We start from the raw sequence: 16,521 nt of genomic DNA, 5'->3' as shown, positions 1-16,521 counted from the left end.
TCTATGAAAATTACATCTAGCTAGTATTCTAAGGGCTACACATACCTTTGTTTCCTCTGAGATGGGTTCCCTTCTGTTGGCTCTGGGCTGATTTGATGGCAGCAAAGCGCAGTGAGTACTTGTAGTATGTCCCTGTCCACCCTGTAGTGCTCTACAATCTCCAGCTCATATAGTTTCTCGAAGTTTACCCTGGGCCTGAACACTCTTCTCCTTCTTAATATAGGCCTATTCTCAGCACCAGCATCAGCAATGGCCTCAGCCTCTAGCACATGCAGATGTAGCACAGCAGCAGCCCCTAGCATTCTGTCAGTTAAAATTATCAAGTCTGTACTCCAATGGTGCAGATTATGGGTGAGAAATCAGATTGTAGGGTGTATGCATACTTTATAGTGGGGTTCTGCTGATGCAGCCTATGTGATTGGCTGATTATGATGCATTCCACCTGCTAAGTATATCATTGAGGGGGTTGAATGGCCCAGTGTTAGTGGAACAGGGCTTATCGGTCATTTAGACAAGATTGGCTTTCCCAGGCTATTTCCTTTTTTAAAAATCCCTTCCCTGCTAAGCACTGCGGCATGGCATGCAAACCCATGCTGCAAGTATAAACACTTATCAGCAGTCTGGACACACCCCTATGCATGAGCACACTCAGCATAGCTTAAACCAGCTAAAACAAATGTCCCACAGCTAAACAAAGCTTAGCAGCACTAGACACATACCCCTGCTTAGCTGAGTGACGCACCATGCAAATGGGTGCTGTTGAGCTAAATCTGCTTAAACATATTGTGACACAGCCCCTTTTGATGTCAGCTACCTGTTCTGCTGACATCAACACAGTTCTGCAGCTACACAGGTTTTATCTGCAGATACAGTGGCCTATTTTTTGCAATTCAGTAAGCCCAGCTCATTTTCATACAGATCCTTGCACATAACCTGGATACTTCACCATTCCAGGGCCTGCCTTCTTAGCAACCACTGACATCTATCATTGTACATACTTTTTGCAGGGCACTATAATGCATTATTCTCACATATGTCTTATTTTTAGTTTTTAAACATTGTAATATTTTTTTTCATAACAGCATGTTTGCGCATTGCTGCATGCCATGCAAATGTAATATGGGTATTAAAAGATATATATTATTTTGTATTATTTTGCATTAGTTTTTGGACTCACAGGGCATAGTTTTGCACATATATGTGCCTAGCTTGACATTTCTGCCCTTTGAATTGGGCTTTTACAGCCCCTGTTCAATTTTTACATTTCTGTACACCCTTATTTTCTGTGTACACTTCTGACACCAACACGGGTTCTGCACGGATACCTAGCTGTTTCCTGGATCACAAAACACCCTCATTTACATGGATTTCACCTGCTTATGAGGTGATTTGCATGCCACGGACACTTCCATGTCTGCATGCTTGTGCATACCCATCTGCTCTGTTTACTGGATCGCATGACTGCTGGTTGCTATGTTAGAACCATGCCACTCTGCCTACATGGAAAATCACTCCATGTAGGATTTATTGAATTCCCAATGTTTTACAAAGCCTTTGTGCACAATCTCCATCTGTTTTTATAAAACATACACCCCTGGGATCACGTCATTGGCTCTGCTTGACAGAAGATCAGTTAATTAATCAATGGGGCGGCGAAAGCCGACACACTCTGGCTAGGCTTATAAATGTCCTCGGGCAAATAGCCTAGTACCTACCTATGTGTGCACTATGCTATGCATTATTCAGCCTCACTAAGCAAGTCACATAAAAATGTTAATAAGTAACAGAAATGAGAATAGTAGGGAATAGTATTGGCTACTGTTTTATTTGGAACCAGTTTTATGTGGCCAATGAAAGGAATTTATCACTGGCTGAAGTCAATTACTGCCTGCAGCCAAAGATTCAGTTAAGTAGCAGGTGTATGTAGAACAGTGAAGTCTGCAATTATCTGCTCAGTGTGTAAAATACACTTGCTACTCAAGTGGCTCTATAGTATATCTGTTAATGTATTGAGACAAACTTGTTTTGATTCAGATGGTACTGGGTTGAATTACAGATGTATGTAATAGTTTCACATACTTATAAGTGTAAAGAAATATTATAACTCGGGATACTCATGAATCTGTATCATCATTTTTTGTGGAACATGGTAGTGGTTTCAAATTCAGATTTATATAATAGTAGTAATTGCTTTTCTTGTAGGCGTGTGTTGTTGTGCAATGCACATCATCTCGGTCCATTGTGCAATAATTCTTACAAGAAAAGAAATGGGGAAGAGAGGAAAGTGGTGAAATGGGAAGCAAGCAGGGCATAAAACAAAGTGAAAAGAGGGCAGGAATGTGCAGGAAGGGTGTAGGAAAGAACCATAGCTATCCATTTCTGCAACAGCAAAACCTGATAATATATGATTACTATTAGCTGAATTTCGATTGTCATCTCCAGAGAGTGAGGTGGCATACCACAATCATGTTGCATGGCCAACTGTACCAAATCAAGGGTGTCATGAAGATACTGGTGTGAAATGGAGAGCTATGTATGGGACGATATATTTTTTGGAACAGGTGCCCTTTTTCCTTTTTGGTAGAGAGAGAGAGAGGAATCTGGGGGTAAGGACCTAGGCATGTATGGGTAAGGTAAGGTGGGTAGGTGAGGAAGCAATGGCAGACTAACAGGACATACAAGACAAGACACAGGGATGTTGAAGGACACACGGGAGTGGACACCATGGCTGGGGAGAGTGGGACATCAAGACCCCATGGATGTCAAGTTTGGAGACAATGAGAATGGAGTCCTCACCCAGTGGACTGTCATTGCTGTCACCTCACTGCACAAATGGCTGCGGTGTCTGATGTCTGTGCCTCCTTGTATTATTCAGAACAACAATGTAGAGCAGTGTCTTCACAAGGCATAGTCATGCATCAACCGTGTGGTGCACAATCCTACACACCAACAATGTCAGTTCATTCTGGTTGATAAAATCACCTCCTCTGTCACTGCTCCCAGAGGGAACCACTGGCTTAACCTGCAGGGCAGAACTACCTGATGGCCCAGGTAGTTCAGAGGCAGCAGAGGAGGTCCTACCAGGGTTTGTCCTGGACATGCTGGGACATGGTGCCATATTCAGTGGAGTGAGGGCATGTGGCTCCCATGGGACAGGCCTACTCTGCTGTGCTGTGGAAAACATGAAAAAAAACACATGAAGGGCAGGGAAAAAGAAAAAAAGGGAGAATATTAGTAACATCATAAGTGACGTACAAAACAGTGATACAATTCTTACACTCTATTATGTTACCTTTACTATAAACAGTACAAACTGTAAAAAATCTTTTTTATAATGTGTCTGAATACCCAGTTGATAACAGATGCACTCAGTAGTACATATGTCAGCCAGCAATCCTTGATGTGCACAGCACTACCAGGTGATACCTCATACCATGCTTTTCGGCCCCAAAACTTGGACCGAACCACAAAAGGAGGGGGAGTATCAATATTCGTCAAAGATACCCACGCCTCCAGGTTGGTGGCACAGCACGAAGCATCAGAGACTATCCATGTGCAACTAACAGTGGGTAAAACTGCCTTCCAGTTTATAGCCTGCTACAGACCACCCTCCCAAACCCAGGAACCCCACTCGGCCTTCCTGAGAACACTGGAAAATATGAAGGTCTCTCCAAACACCATTATACTGGGTGACTTCAACTACACAAACATAGACTGGGAGCATTACTCTAGCTCCAACACCCTAGCCCATAGGTTCCTAGAATTTATAAACTCAAATGCTATGGAACAACTTGTTACCACTCCCACAAGAGGGGAAAACATACTGGACCTGATCATCACCAACATGGGGATTCTATGCTCCAGACCAGAAGTGTATCCCTCACTGGTAAGATCAGACCATAAACTAATCTCACTGGATATTCACATCCTGACCCCACCCCCTGCCCAGAAAACCACAGTGAAAAACTTCTCTAAAGCAAATTTTACACTCCTCAAACCAAGGTGGAATCCTTCAAAGCCCCCGGGCCTGTGGAAAATACGGCCCAGACCGCAGAATCCTTTATAAACGCATTCTATGAACACCTTCAGGAATGCATGGATCATGCAATCCCAAATAAAACCAAGACCCAATCCTCCAAAGGCTGACGTCCTGTCTGGTGGACCCCAGCCATAAACAAACTATACAATAGAAGGAGGAAGCTACTACATGATAGAGCAAAATCCCAAAAAGGGAAGGCATCTCTGATCAGTATTAGCAAAAAACTACGGGCACTCATAAAATCGTCTAAGGCCAGCTTCGAGAGAAAAATTGCACAGGACACTAAGGATAATCACAAGGCTTTCTTTAGTTATGTTAGGAACCTGGGTGGGAATTCCCAGATATGCTCAGAATTAGTCCAAAATGACAAAAAATACACTGAACCCACAGACATTGCCAACATCCTAGCTGACAGGTTCAGCGCAAACTCCCCACCAAAGGGCAAATATCTATCCCAGCAGAGTGCTGCCCCCCTGACATCTCAGATGCTCAAGTAAGAGCCGCCCTCTCCAAAGCAAAAAACACAGCATCAATGGGACCAGACAGTGTCCCGAGCTGCATCCTACATGAACTCCAAGAAGAGCTAAACCCAAACATAAAACTACTGTTCAATCTCAGCCTTACAACAGGATATGTACCCAAAGAGTGGCGTACAGCAACAGTGGTCCCTCTCCACAAAGGTGGTGCCTCAACGGATCCTGGAAACTATCGCCCCATAAGCCTGACTAGCTTGGTCTGCAAAGCTATGGAAAGGATCATCATGGACCTCATAAATAAAGATATTGGGGACCTACAGACACTAGATCCTACCCAGTTCGGCTTTGTTAAGGGCAGATCCTGCCTCTTAAACCTGGTCGATTTCTTTGAAACCGTCACCAAGGCCATTGACGAGGGGAAGGTGGTCCATACAGCCTACCTGGACCTCGCAAAAGCCTTCGATACAATACCCCACTCGGGCATTATAGATAAGCTCACCAGCTTAAATATAAACCACTATGTCACTAGATGGGTTGCAAACTGGCTCAAGGACAGAACCCACATGGTTAGAATTGCTGGAGCCATGTCAGACTCCAAACCAGTTACAAGTGGCGTCCCACAAGGCTCAGTCCTGGGACCTCTCTTGTTCGGTATATATTTCTCGGAGGTACAGGCCAACACGGAAGGACTGTGGCTGACCAATTTCACAGATGACTGCAAACTGGGCGCCATAATCGACTCTCCAGCTGACACAAGCATCCTCCAAAAGGGCCTCATAGAAACAGACAACTGGTGCCAGAGCCATGGCCTCAAGCTAAACGCCAAAAAGTGTATAGTCATCCCCTTTGGCAAAAACAAAGTGCCCACAAATTACCACATAGGTGGTAATCCATTAAGTACAGAAGAAGTAATTAGGGACCTGGGGACCCAAATTGATAGCAATTTCTCATTTGACAACCACGTGGCCAAAGTGGTTAGAAAAACATTTTATATAGCCCACCTAATCATGAAGGGATTCACATCTAGATCAGGAGAGGTCATTGTGCCTCTTTACTCATCCCTCATCAGGCCCATAATTGAGTACAATGCCCCTTTTGGGATGTACCTTACCAGACACCTGCAGCAACTGAAAAGACCCCAAAAGCACCTCACCAAGAGGATCAAAGGGCTCAAACAGATGCCATATGCTGCCTGGTTAAAGAAACTCCAGCTCTACTCAGTGGCATACCGCCTGCTCAGAGGCGATCTGTGCCTGACTTATAAAGCAATGTCCAACCCGGAATTAATGGACATGTTGCACCTCAGAAAATCCAAATCCCATCGAGCCACGCTCGAGAGACTTGAACCTCAGCACTGAAATAAATAGGACATGCTGGAGGGACAGATTCATAACCCAGAGGCTCCCTTCACTCTGGAATAAAATCCCAGTCCAGGTTAGGCAGAGTCCCTCATTGACTCTCTTCAAGAGGAATCTTGATGAGTGGATGGGAGATCGTAGGTTTACCCCGGGTATCACTTCTGTGTCACTGTTAGACAGAGGCACAGTATACTAACCTCAAAAAAGGGCATAGCAAAATTAATTTAAAATGGGTGGCAAAAGCCAAACACACTCTGGCTAGGCTTATAAATGCCCTAGAGCAGATAGCCTAGTATGAACCTATGAACCTATTGCCTATATGCAGGCTCCAATTCTACTACTTACATTTTCCAGCAGGCCATTTGTGCCACTACTTGAGAGGTCTGCAGTTACAGTGCAATAATGATGTAAAATTAACAGTACTTGTTCATTTGGTAATTGTGGTGTTTGAACCCACTACTGCTGACTACTCTCTACAACCATAGCGTACTGTGTTCCCATAGAGTACTGCATACATAATTTCTTTTTACAGTTGGGAGATACATGCTCTAGTTTATAGTACTGTATTCACAGGCCTCAAATTCTTACAACAATAGACGTGGACAAAAAGTCATATGGAATACGGAGCCAAAGTCTGAAAAATAGGGATGACTCTGACATACGTGCACTTACAAATCTGTTAAGCTGATACAGTAGAAGGTTTTGCATTTGCATGACTTTTCTGAAGTGTCTGGGGTCTGAATCTCACGTCTGACATTAGTTAGTGATGTCAGTCCTCAACCCCTGTGCAATTATGTGACTGAAAACCACAAATATATCTGGAACTATACAAAGACTGGTCACTCTGTGGAAATCTGTAAAGTTAACAGGTATCACTGTATTACATACCAACTATGCCCATACCTCACAACCTCATACAGCCACTAATGTGGATCAAGTAATAAATACTGGCGATACAAAGGCATATAGATAGCAACACATTTTACATTTTCTTCTACAAGCCTAGAAGAGTGATACAATAACAAGTTTTGCATTAGCACAGAAGTTCTGAAAGGTATGAAGAATCAGACGCAAATGTCATTTTCTGAATGCAGTCTTCAATGCCTTGGCTAAGATTTGCCAGGCAAACACAATTTATGAGTAGCAAACCAAAGTTATGAGGCAACAATCTGAAAATTCTGCAAAACCTGTAAACTTGAGAGGTATTACAAAGCAGTGCTTAACTTTTAAGGTTATAGTAACAGTACTGTTGGGATTTATACATACCACATGCTGCTCGAATCCTTGCCAATCAACTTTCATGGGCTCTTACATTCAGATCAACAGTAAAACAAAGACTGCACACCTTGTACTCAAACGTAGATGATCAAGACTTCTGACCTAGACTTAAAATCTGCTGCCACAGAATAAGATACACAACATACTCTAAATTAGTATTCATTGTGAAGTTCTTGCTGTTAAATGCAGTGGAATGGCACTTAGCAGGTTTGTCTGATGCCCAATTACATTACTAGAATGCATCCAATGTCTATTTCTGGCTGTCTGGGTCCTGTGTGCTGCCTGGGTGGTCCAGCCATCCATTTTGTGCACTGCTGCTCTACATGCAAAACTGATTAGCATAGCCAAACCTGTTAGTGCCCTCCCCCCAATTCATTCCCCCTTCACCCACTAAATTAAGACAGAAGGTGAAAGAAAACAGGGGAAATAAGTTTGTTAATACACAGCAGGTATGTCTGCAGAGGTCTAGATTTCCACTGTCAGTCCAATGCACCTTCAAAAAACAAGAAGGTTGTTTTATCCCTTGTTGGCCATCCACACAACTTGGTAGCAAACAACTTTAAGTTATCCATCACACAACACTCTTCCACAATATATTTTAACTGATAACAAGCCGTCAGCTGTTATTTATACATGCATTATATGAAATAGATTTGGATGTGCTGCACTTAGTGAACACAAAACCTGTTAGGACTATTGCATGAAATTATACCAATCTGTGTTGCTTGTACATTCACCAGTTATCTGACCAGTATTCAGAGATATGGATTGTGAAAGCCAGTCTACCTCATTTAACTTACATTGTGTGCATATATTAACTGGGAATAGCATGATGTGTAGTTGTCAGCAAATGAAGGCCAGATTGGATGGCACAAACAACCATACGCTACTCTTTTGGAGATGGAAACAAAGGTGAATTCCTGTTATTGCACACGCAAGGGTACACTGCTCTTACAAAGAGTTGTGCTGAGGTCATGTTATGGCACTACTTCTCTATGTAAGATATTCCATTACAAGCATATGGCTAAACTGAGGCCCCGCATTTATCACCAGTACTTTGGAGAGTTATGAATATGTGAATCTTGCATGGCTGAAGACTACTACTTTCTGAAGGACACATACAAGTGAAATAACTCTCTGCTGTTACATATTACTTGACTTTCTGTACACATCTCCTTTCACCAGCTTATTGTACCATGTTAGGAAATATAAATACATGTCATAATACTATTATGCATTAAAGTACATATTCAGGACTTACCTGGTAAATGTTATGTCTGAACTCCACACTTTGTGACATCCCAAGGAAAAACCAGCATGGAGTTTGTATGGATGATTTACATCTTGTTGAATAGCCTCACAAGAATGGTTGACTAGCATACAATTCACCTGCATGTGCAGTAATTAGCATATCTAGAGCACAAAGTAGGACAGATGCAATCCATTAATAATGTAGTCCATTATAAAAAAGCAAATGTGTAGCTAGCTAGATTGATGCTGAGGAGAGTTAGTACATTGTTCAACTCACTAAGACAACCATATTTTTTTACAGTATTTCTCTACAGAGTATTGCACTCCAGCAGGTATGTTCCCATTTTGCTACCTCCATGATACATATACTGGCATGTAATTAAGAATAAATGTGAAGTAATGGCTTTCACGCTTTGTATGCATTACTTTAAAGGGTGATGATGGCATGGCCTTTGTTGTCAAGCCATTTCACAGGTACACAGCATTGAGAATATCCGAAAAGGGAATGCTGTGTTATAAATATGCATACATGTTACACGGGCAGGCCCTTTGATAGCACTTTTAGCATCTCAAAGATGTTTTGTTAGCACATCTTTGTCCTGTCATTTTGTTTGGGAGGAATAAAGATGAGTTAGTGCTAGGGTATTCACTAGACTGCACTGTTAATTTGGGTGGGTGACCATATTATACGTACTGCTAAGGCAAAAAGAAGGATATGTTTCTCTTGTTAGTCTCCTTGTTTTGTAACCTCCATCTTGTCATTTGTAAAAATATGCAGACTCTTTCATATTTATCTAGGGGATAATACTGGTAGCTTTTCTTTCCTGCTTTATTGGTAAACAGTTAATTTGTATTTATGTGATCCTCATGTATTATCCTTCTTTTGTCTTTTAGGACACACTATGTCTGCTCACCGTAGACCCCCATTTACAGACGTAGAGAATAGTCAGATAATTGATGCCTTAAGGCAACATGCTGCATGCCGCTGTGCTGCTGTCCAGGGGGCGGGCCAATATGGCTAAGTGTACAGCCCTCTGGGATGATCATTCACTTCAATGAAACTCAGGAAGTTTGCTCTGTAACTTCCAGTGGGTGGAGCCTAAGCCTTTTGATAGAATCAAATTATGTCCTCACATTTCAAACAAATATCCATATCTCTAGAACCACAGGGGTATTAAAGAAGCATAAATGACAAACTCTTCAGCACAAACTATTTTTATAGTGGTAGTATTCTTTTGGTTCTAGGTCTTAAACCAAATTTTATAATTTACAGTGAACACATTTGTAATATTTCATAAACAACTTACAATATTTCAACAACCACTAAAGCTACACACATACTGTCAGCAACATTTTATTCATCTAGCTGACAGCTTGCATCTGAGGCTAAGGAGTTCTGTCTGTGTTACTTGGTTGTTGAGATATTTAGAAAAATGTGAAAATTATATCTATAGAAATTAATATAATAAAAACATGTAATAACTATTTACCTGCACTAGACACAGATCAAATATTAATGCAGCTGAGCTCACCATTGTGTAAGCTTTAAGATGAACTCTTTTAAAACTTGCACACAGCATGGTTTTGGCATTATTGATGCAAATATGAACAAGCAATATTTGATGCTTAGAGACATCAGTAGGAGTCAACTGCAGATGCACCTGGAGGTGTTACTCGCATGTAATGAGATAATCAGATAATGGCCAACATCAAGAGCATTGGGCGACACAATCACACATATGAGCAGGTGTGGCACAGAGCAACAGACATGGTTGTAGCTGCACGTAGGCATGCAGCTGCAGTGGCACATGATTGTCAAGTCACAGGTGGAGGCCCTGGTGCAGAACCCTCTCTCTCTCTCTCTCTCTCTGCCACTGAGGAATTCCTGATGAACATTACCACCCAGGACAGCTCCCAGAAATACATGGCACATTATGTTCTGGATGTGGGTGCAATTTCTATATCCCAGAAGGAGCTTCCAGGCAAGTTTTGTAAGATGATAATTAGAATACTGTGGCATAGTGCACTAACTTCAATAATGTATATGTCTTTATCAGTTGTTTACTAGGTGAGTGGATTTAGGATGGCTACAGTTAGAAGCTTAATTTGAAGTTGTCAGCCACATTCCTGTTGACATTTGAGGTACTGCAGATACAGAGTTGCTAACGTATTACCCCCTGTATTACTGTTAAATGTGATTCTGTTGCCATTACCTCTTGCTTTCCTTATTTCAGGACCATCAGAAATACAGAGACATAAGCCTCCTGCAGATGGTAAGCCTAATAGATTTATGTCAGTATTGTAGATAAATCTCAAGATATCTCATAACTTGTCCTCTCAGGCTGTTGCATGTATTGCTGTACTGTCTGTTATAGTGATGGCAGTGTGCATTTTTTTAGCATATAGTGCAGCACAGTAGTGCAGGCATTAATGCATTTCTGTGTTTCTCCCTTTTTATTACAGGTGAGCATGACAGTGAGAGTGTGGGCACTCAGACACCTGATGTCAGTGTCTCAACAGACACTGATGATGATGGTGACCAACTGAGGCACAGTTGAGGAGTGCAGAGGTTGAATATGGCACAGAAGTTGACATCCAGCAGCCCCCTCCATTTTCCCTGGTTACAGCCAGTAGACCTACACCTACCCAGTCTGCTGAGGCCAGAGATATTGGACAGGTTCAGGATGAGGGCACTGATCAGGGGAGTGTGACTACTGTGGCTTTAGTGCTTGTTGAATCTGTCTATAGTCTAAGTGCTGGTGAAGTGTTACACAGGAGGATTGATAGGGGTGCTTGAGGAGGCCTACTGTCCCTCTTCTTCCTGGTACAGGTGACTTTCCCATTGTCACTCAACAGATGTTTAGAGCCATCATGGAGGCACAGGCATGTTCTGAAAGGCACTATAAGCAAATGCTCAGGGTTCTAGATGTGGCACAGTCTGACATCTCTGACTTCCTCCACCGTGTAGCCAATTCAATGGATTGGTTGAATGACACAGAACATGGAGAGTCTGTGATGGAACAAGGGGTTTATATCATAGACTGTGCACTGCCTATGATGACAGGTCTGCTGGGAGGAGGACATTGTCCATGTGGGTGTAGGTCAGCCATACCATCTGCTGCTAGCCAATGTGGCCATGCCCTATTATGCTCTCATAGTGACAGTACTTCTCCTGCACTATCAGGGAGTGTGCTGTCCACACCCAGATGTGGCAGGCTATGGAGTCATGGTCCTGGGCTTTCCTGTGAAGGGAGCACATCCAGCAGACAACAGTCACAGTCAGGTAGTAGCACTGCATCTGACCTTGGGTGTGGAGGTGCCAGTGCATCTCCTGGCAGAATCAAGTCTCATGGTCAGGGGTGACAATGATGAACTGACAACTCTACCATCAGAGCTCACACCTGTCCAACATACCAAGACATAGAGCTAGCACTAAGCTTGGTTGTGTTCACACACACTGTCACACATAACTTTCATATGGAGGACCCCTACAGATACACACACAACAGTTACATCATTCAGCCTGCCTGCTTTCTTCTTACACACACGAACACACACACACACACACACACACACACACACACACACACACACACACACACACACACACACACACTTAACAGCCTTTGTTGGTTGTCAGTATAAGCCTCCTGCCACCCCCCACCTCCCACAGCACCCTGTGCAAGTGATGATAACTGTGCCATATCCCTGATTTCTCTCTTTTGGATTCAGAGAAATTAAAGTGTTGTCTGATGCACAGGGTGCCTAACTATATTATTGCTTATTATATCTACATTTGTGTTATTTAAATGTTAAATTTACCTGTGAATTATATTTGACTTGCCAAGTTGTACAATGGATAGCATCATCATTGCACTACTTTATATTGTATTCTCTTGTAAGGGTTGTGAAGTTAGCAACTACAAGGTGTCTCATTACTTTCTAGCTGTTCTCTTTAATGATTATCTAGTACAAACGTATGGTGCAGATCATAAGTAAGGCCATCACATTAAGACCTCTGGCATGCACAGCACTGTAATGTAATCTCATCAGAACAGTACAATATCCTGCTCTCTGTTGCATGTAGCTCACCAGAAACATGTATCTGCAAGATGACCCACAGGTCTTTCTCATCAAGCTACCACCGAGCTTACAAACCATGCCATGATGTATGTGTTTAGATTAAAACACATCACTTTAATCTGTCTTGTACCACATGATGTGATGTCTGCTAGACATCTAGGCCACTGTCTGATTATGATCTAGTGAGATACATGCATATGCAGTACTCTGATATATCCATTGATATCAGCTTTGTCTGCTGAGCATATGGGAATAACAGTGTCCCAAATGCTGGTGTAAAATGCTGTCTGTAATATCAAGTCACAGCTGACTCACTCACACAGTTGACTGCAGTGAGAGTAGAACCTCTACTAATCTAACTGCACAGACTACAGAACACAGTATTTAATGCACACACCACAGAACAAGTCTGCCTTATTCAGCTGTGCAGGTAGACTTATAGTATATGACATCAGCAGACCCTGTGGGGGATAACAGCTTGAGAGGCCAGTATGGGACTATGTAGGGATGAGCAGCTATAAAAAATAACTCAGCATACCACTGGAGAGGTAACTGCGAGATACCACTTATACTCTTTTGCCTAGAGTCACACACACTAAGGTGACTGTAGTGAGACTAGAACCTCTGTCTATCCCAGTTGACAGACTACAGAACACATGCCATGGAACAAGTCTAATTTACACAGTAGTGCAGGTGGACTTATAGTAGATGACATTAGCAGGCCATGTGGGGGACAACAGCCTAGGAAGCCACTATGGGATGACTGTGTAGTGATGAGGAGCTATCAAAAAAATGGCCCAGCATGCTACTGCAGAGGTAAATGTTGGAGACCACTTATACTCTGCTGCCTAAAGTCACACACACACAGCTGACTGCAGTGAGATTAGAACCCCTACTTCTCTAAGTGCACAGACTAAAGAATACAGTACTTAACACACATGCCATGAAACAAGCCTGACTTGTATAGGAGTCCAGGTGAACTCATAATAGATGACATCATCAGGCCTTGTGGGAGATAACAGCTTGGTAGGCCATTGTGGAATGACTGTGTAGGGATGAGTAGCTATCCAAAAAATGGCAAGACATGCTATTGGAGACATAACTCCAGGATAACACTTGTAGTCTGCTGACTAGAGACACAGACACACACACACACACACACACACACACACACACACACGCACACACGCACACACACACACACACACACACACACACACACACACACACACACACACACACACACACACACACACACACACACATAGTCAACTGCTGCAAGAACAGAACCAATACTATCTAAGTGCACAGACTGCAAAAACAGTGCTCAATGCATGCGCCATGGAACAAGTCTGAATTATACAGGAGTGCAGGTGAACTTATAGTAGATTATATCAGACGGCCCTGTGGGAGACAACAGCTTTGGAGGCCATTACTGAATGACTGTGTAGGATGAGCAGACTATCCAAAAACTTGAAAGCCATGCCATTGAAGACATAACTGCAGGATAGCACGTTTAGTCTGCTGACTAAAGACATACACCCACACAGTTAACTGCAGTGAGAATAGAACCCCTAACTATCTAAGTACACAGACTACAGAACACAGTACATAACACATGCGCCATGGAACAAGTCTCACTTTATAAACAAATCTGACTTATACGGGAGTGCAGGTGAACGTATAGTAGATGACATCAGCAGGTCCTGTGGAAGACAACAGCTTGTAAGCCTGCATAGGCACATAGAATCATGGAGTCATATGAAGCTAATCATCTAATAGCACTAGGCTGCTTAGAATCCTAGCTGTATAACAACACAAGTACCATTACTGAGCATATTTGGATGTTTGAGTTTAGCAGAGCATGGTTGTAAGCACCACCAATTTTCGCTGTCCATGAGGGAGCACAAAATATTATAAGTTACACTTTGTCATATGGTTGATATATGTGTGAAAAAATATGAACTAATAACCCGGGGTTGTAATGCTTGTGGCTGTGTGGCCAACACATTACTGAAATCAGAAAGCATTATATATACATTTCCATGGCACATTGGGCCATACCTCTCAACCTGTTATAGCAGGGAATCTGGACAAAGCTTCACATATTGGGTTGCAAAAGGACCAAACATAGGGCCACGTTTTAAATACTGCTCTTACAAACATATACAGTTGATAGGCTAATGTGTTTTGCATTAATATGAATTGTCTAGAGGGTAGGAGTTTTGAAATTCAAATATCTGCCATTGTTTTCTGGCTTAAATAGTCATGTATTTTGAAATTATTTGCCAGAAAACAAACTGTTCATGAGGATTAGGGCAAAACTGTGATGACAAAATCAGGACATTCTACAAATGTCTACACAGTTGAAAGGTGTGCATTTAGCAGCAGATTTGTGCTATAGTTAACTAAGTGTACATGAATGCAAGATACAGCATAGGTAAGCAATGAACAAACTCAAGCCGAATTGCTCATATGTGACAGTTACTCCACATCAGGTTTTCGTGCTGGTCAAAAGCACTTATTGAATGTATCTAGTTTCTGTGTCTGCCTGTATGCTTCCGAGGTGGTCCAGTATTAGCAATGCTGTGCTTTGCGCAAGCCGCATAAGCACAGCTAAACCTGCAGTCCTTTGGGCAATGTGGTGCATCGCAAAATCAGTTGCGGAAAAAAAGAAATACACAAACTGAGCAAAAAGCAAGGTATGTCATACACACACTACAAAATGATACTACACAGTAGATATTTTTACATAGTTCAGGATTTGAACTCTCACACCACTGCAGATTCAGCAAGCAGGATCGATGCCTTATCCCTCTTTGCCACACAAACAGCTTTGCAATGAGAACTGAAGTCATTGTTCACACAAATACATCAGAATGTAAACTGTTATGAGATCTTCAGATGTGACTTGTACTTCTAACCTTCTTTATTACATTTTCATGTAGTGCACTTATTGATCATACAGCCTGTTAGGATTATGTTGTAAAATATACAGCTTTGTCTTACCTGTCTGTGTTTCTTGGTACTTCAACAGTTACCTGAGCAGTACTGTCAGACATTAAAGTGTTTAAGGCATTCGATATCCTTGGCCTGAAAATGTGCATGGATATTAAATGGGAGTTATATGATATGCATTTCCTAGCAAGTGAAGGCCAGGTTGGATAACACAAACAGCCATATACTGTTCTTTAGGGAGACCATTGCTGAGTTACTGTTAAGGCACAAGCAAGGCTACACTGCTCTTGGGGGGAGCTCATGTACTGTTATGTCACAAACAAGCATAGCCTGTTCTTTTGTGGGTAAGAAAAGTTGCTAATGCTGTGGCACAAACAAGGATATGATGCTCTTGTTACTCTCCTTGTTCTGCTTCCTGCCTGTTGTTTGATCTTGGAAAGGACTGTGAAGTCAGAAACTGCAATGTGTATCAGTGCTTTCTAACTTCTCTCTTTACAGATTTTTCAGTACAAAGATATGGTGCAAAAATAAGGTCATAGAGTGAGCATCAGTATACTTCAGAGGAAGGACTATGTGAATCTTTCACCCTGAGGCCTAGTACTTAATAATGGACACATATGAGTAAAGTAAAGGTTTCACTGCTGTCACATGTTAAAGTACTTTTTGCACAAATTCACAGCACTATTTACTTAATTACTGTTCCAACATATTAAATACTGGGGTATGCCATAATATCATTCAAAAACTACAGTCTAAGTTCAGGACTTATCTTGCAAATGCAGCAGTGGACACATTTTGAGTTCAGAGCTGACTCTGTCTGATGCAAGGAGTATACAGCCAGTACATGGAGAGGTACGGATTGTGTGAGTTGCCTGGCATCAATTTTACTATGTGTGCAAGTAGGAGAACAGTATTAAGCAAGTAGGTGGTCAGTGAATTTGCTATGCACTGTCTTTTAGCCAAAGCAAGGGTATACTGAGCACACCTACATCTGCCTGCAGACACAGCAGCTGCTGGTTTCTCCTCTATGCCCTTCTCTAATTGTGGCTTTGGTGACCTAGGCATTGGTTGGGGGATG

Source organism: Protopterus annectens, chromosome 3.part0 (genome assembly GCF_019279795.1).
Source record: "Protopterus annectens isolate FY-2018-M chromosome 3.part0, PAN1.0, whole genome shotgun sequence".
NCBI classification, from domain to species: domain Eukaryota; kingdom Metazoa; phylum Chordata; order Ceratodontiformes; family Protopteridae; genus Protopterus; species Protopterus annectens.
Note: the sequence above shows the minus strand (reverse complement) of the source record.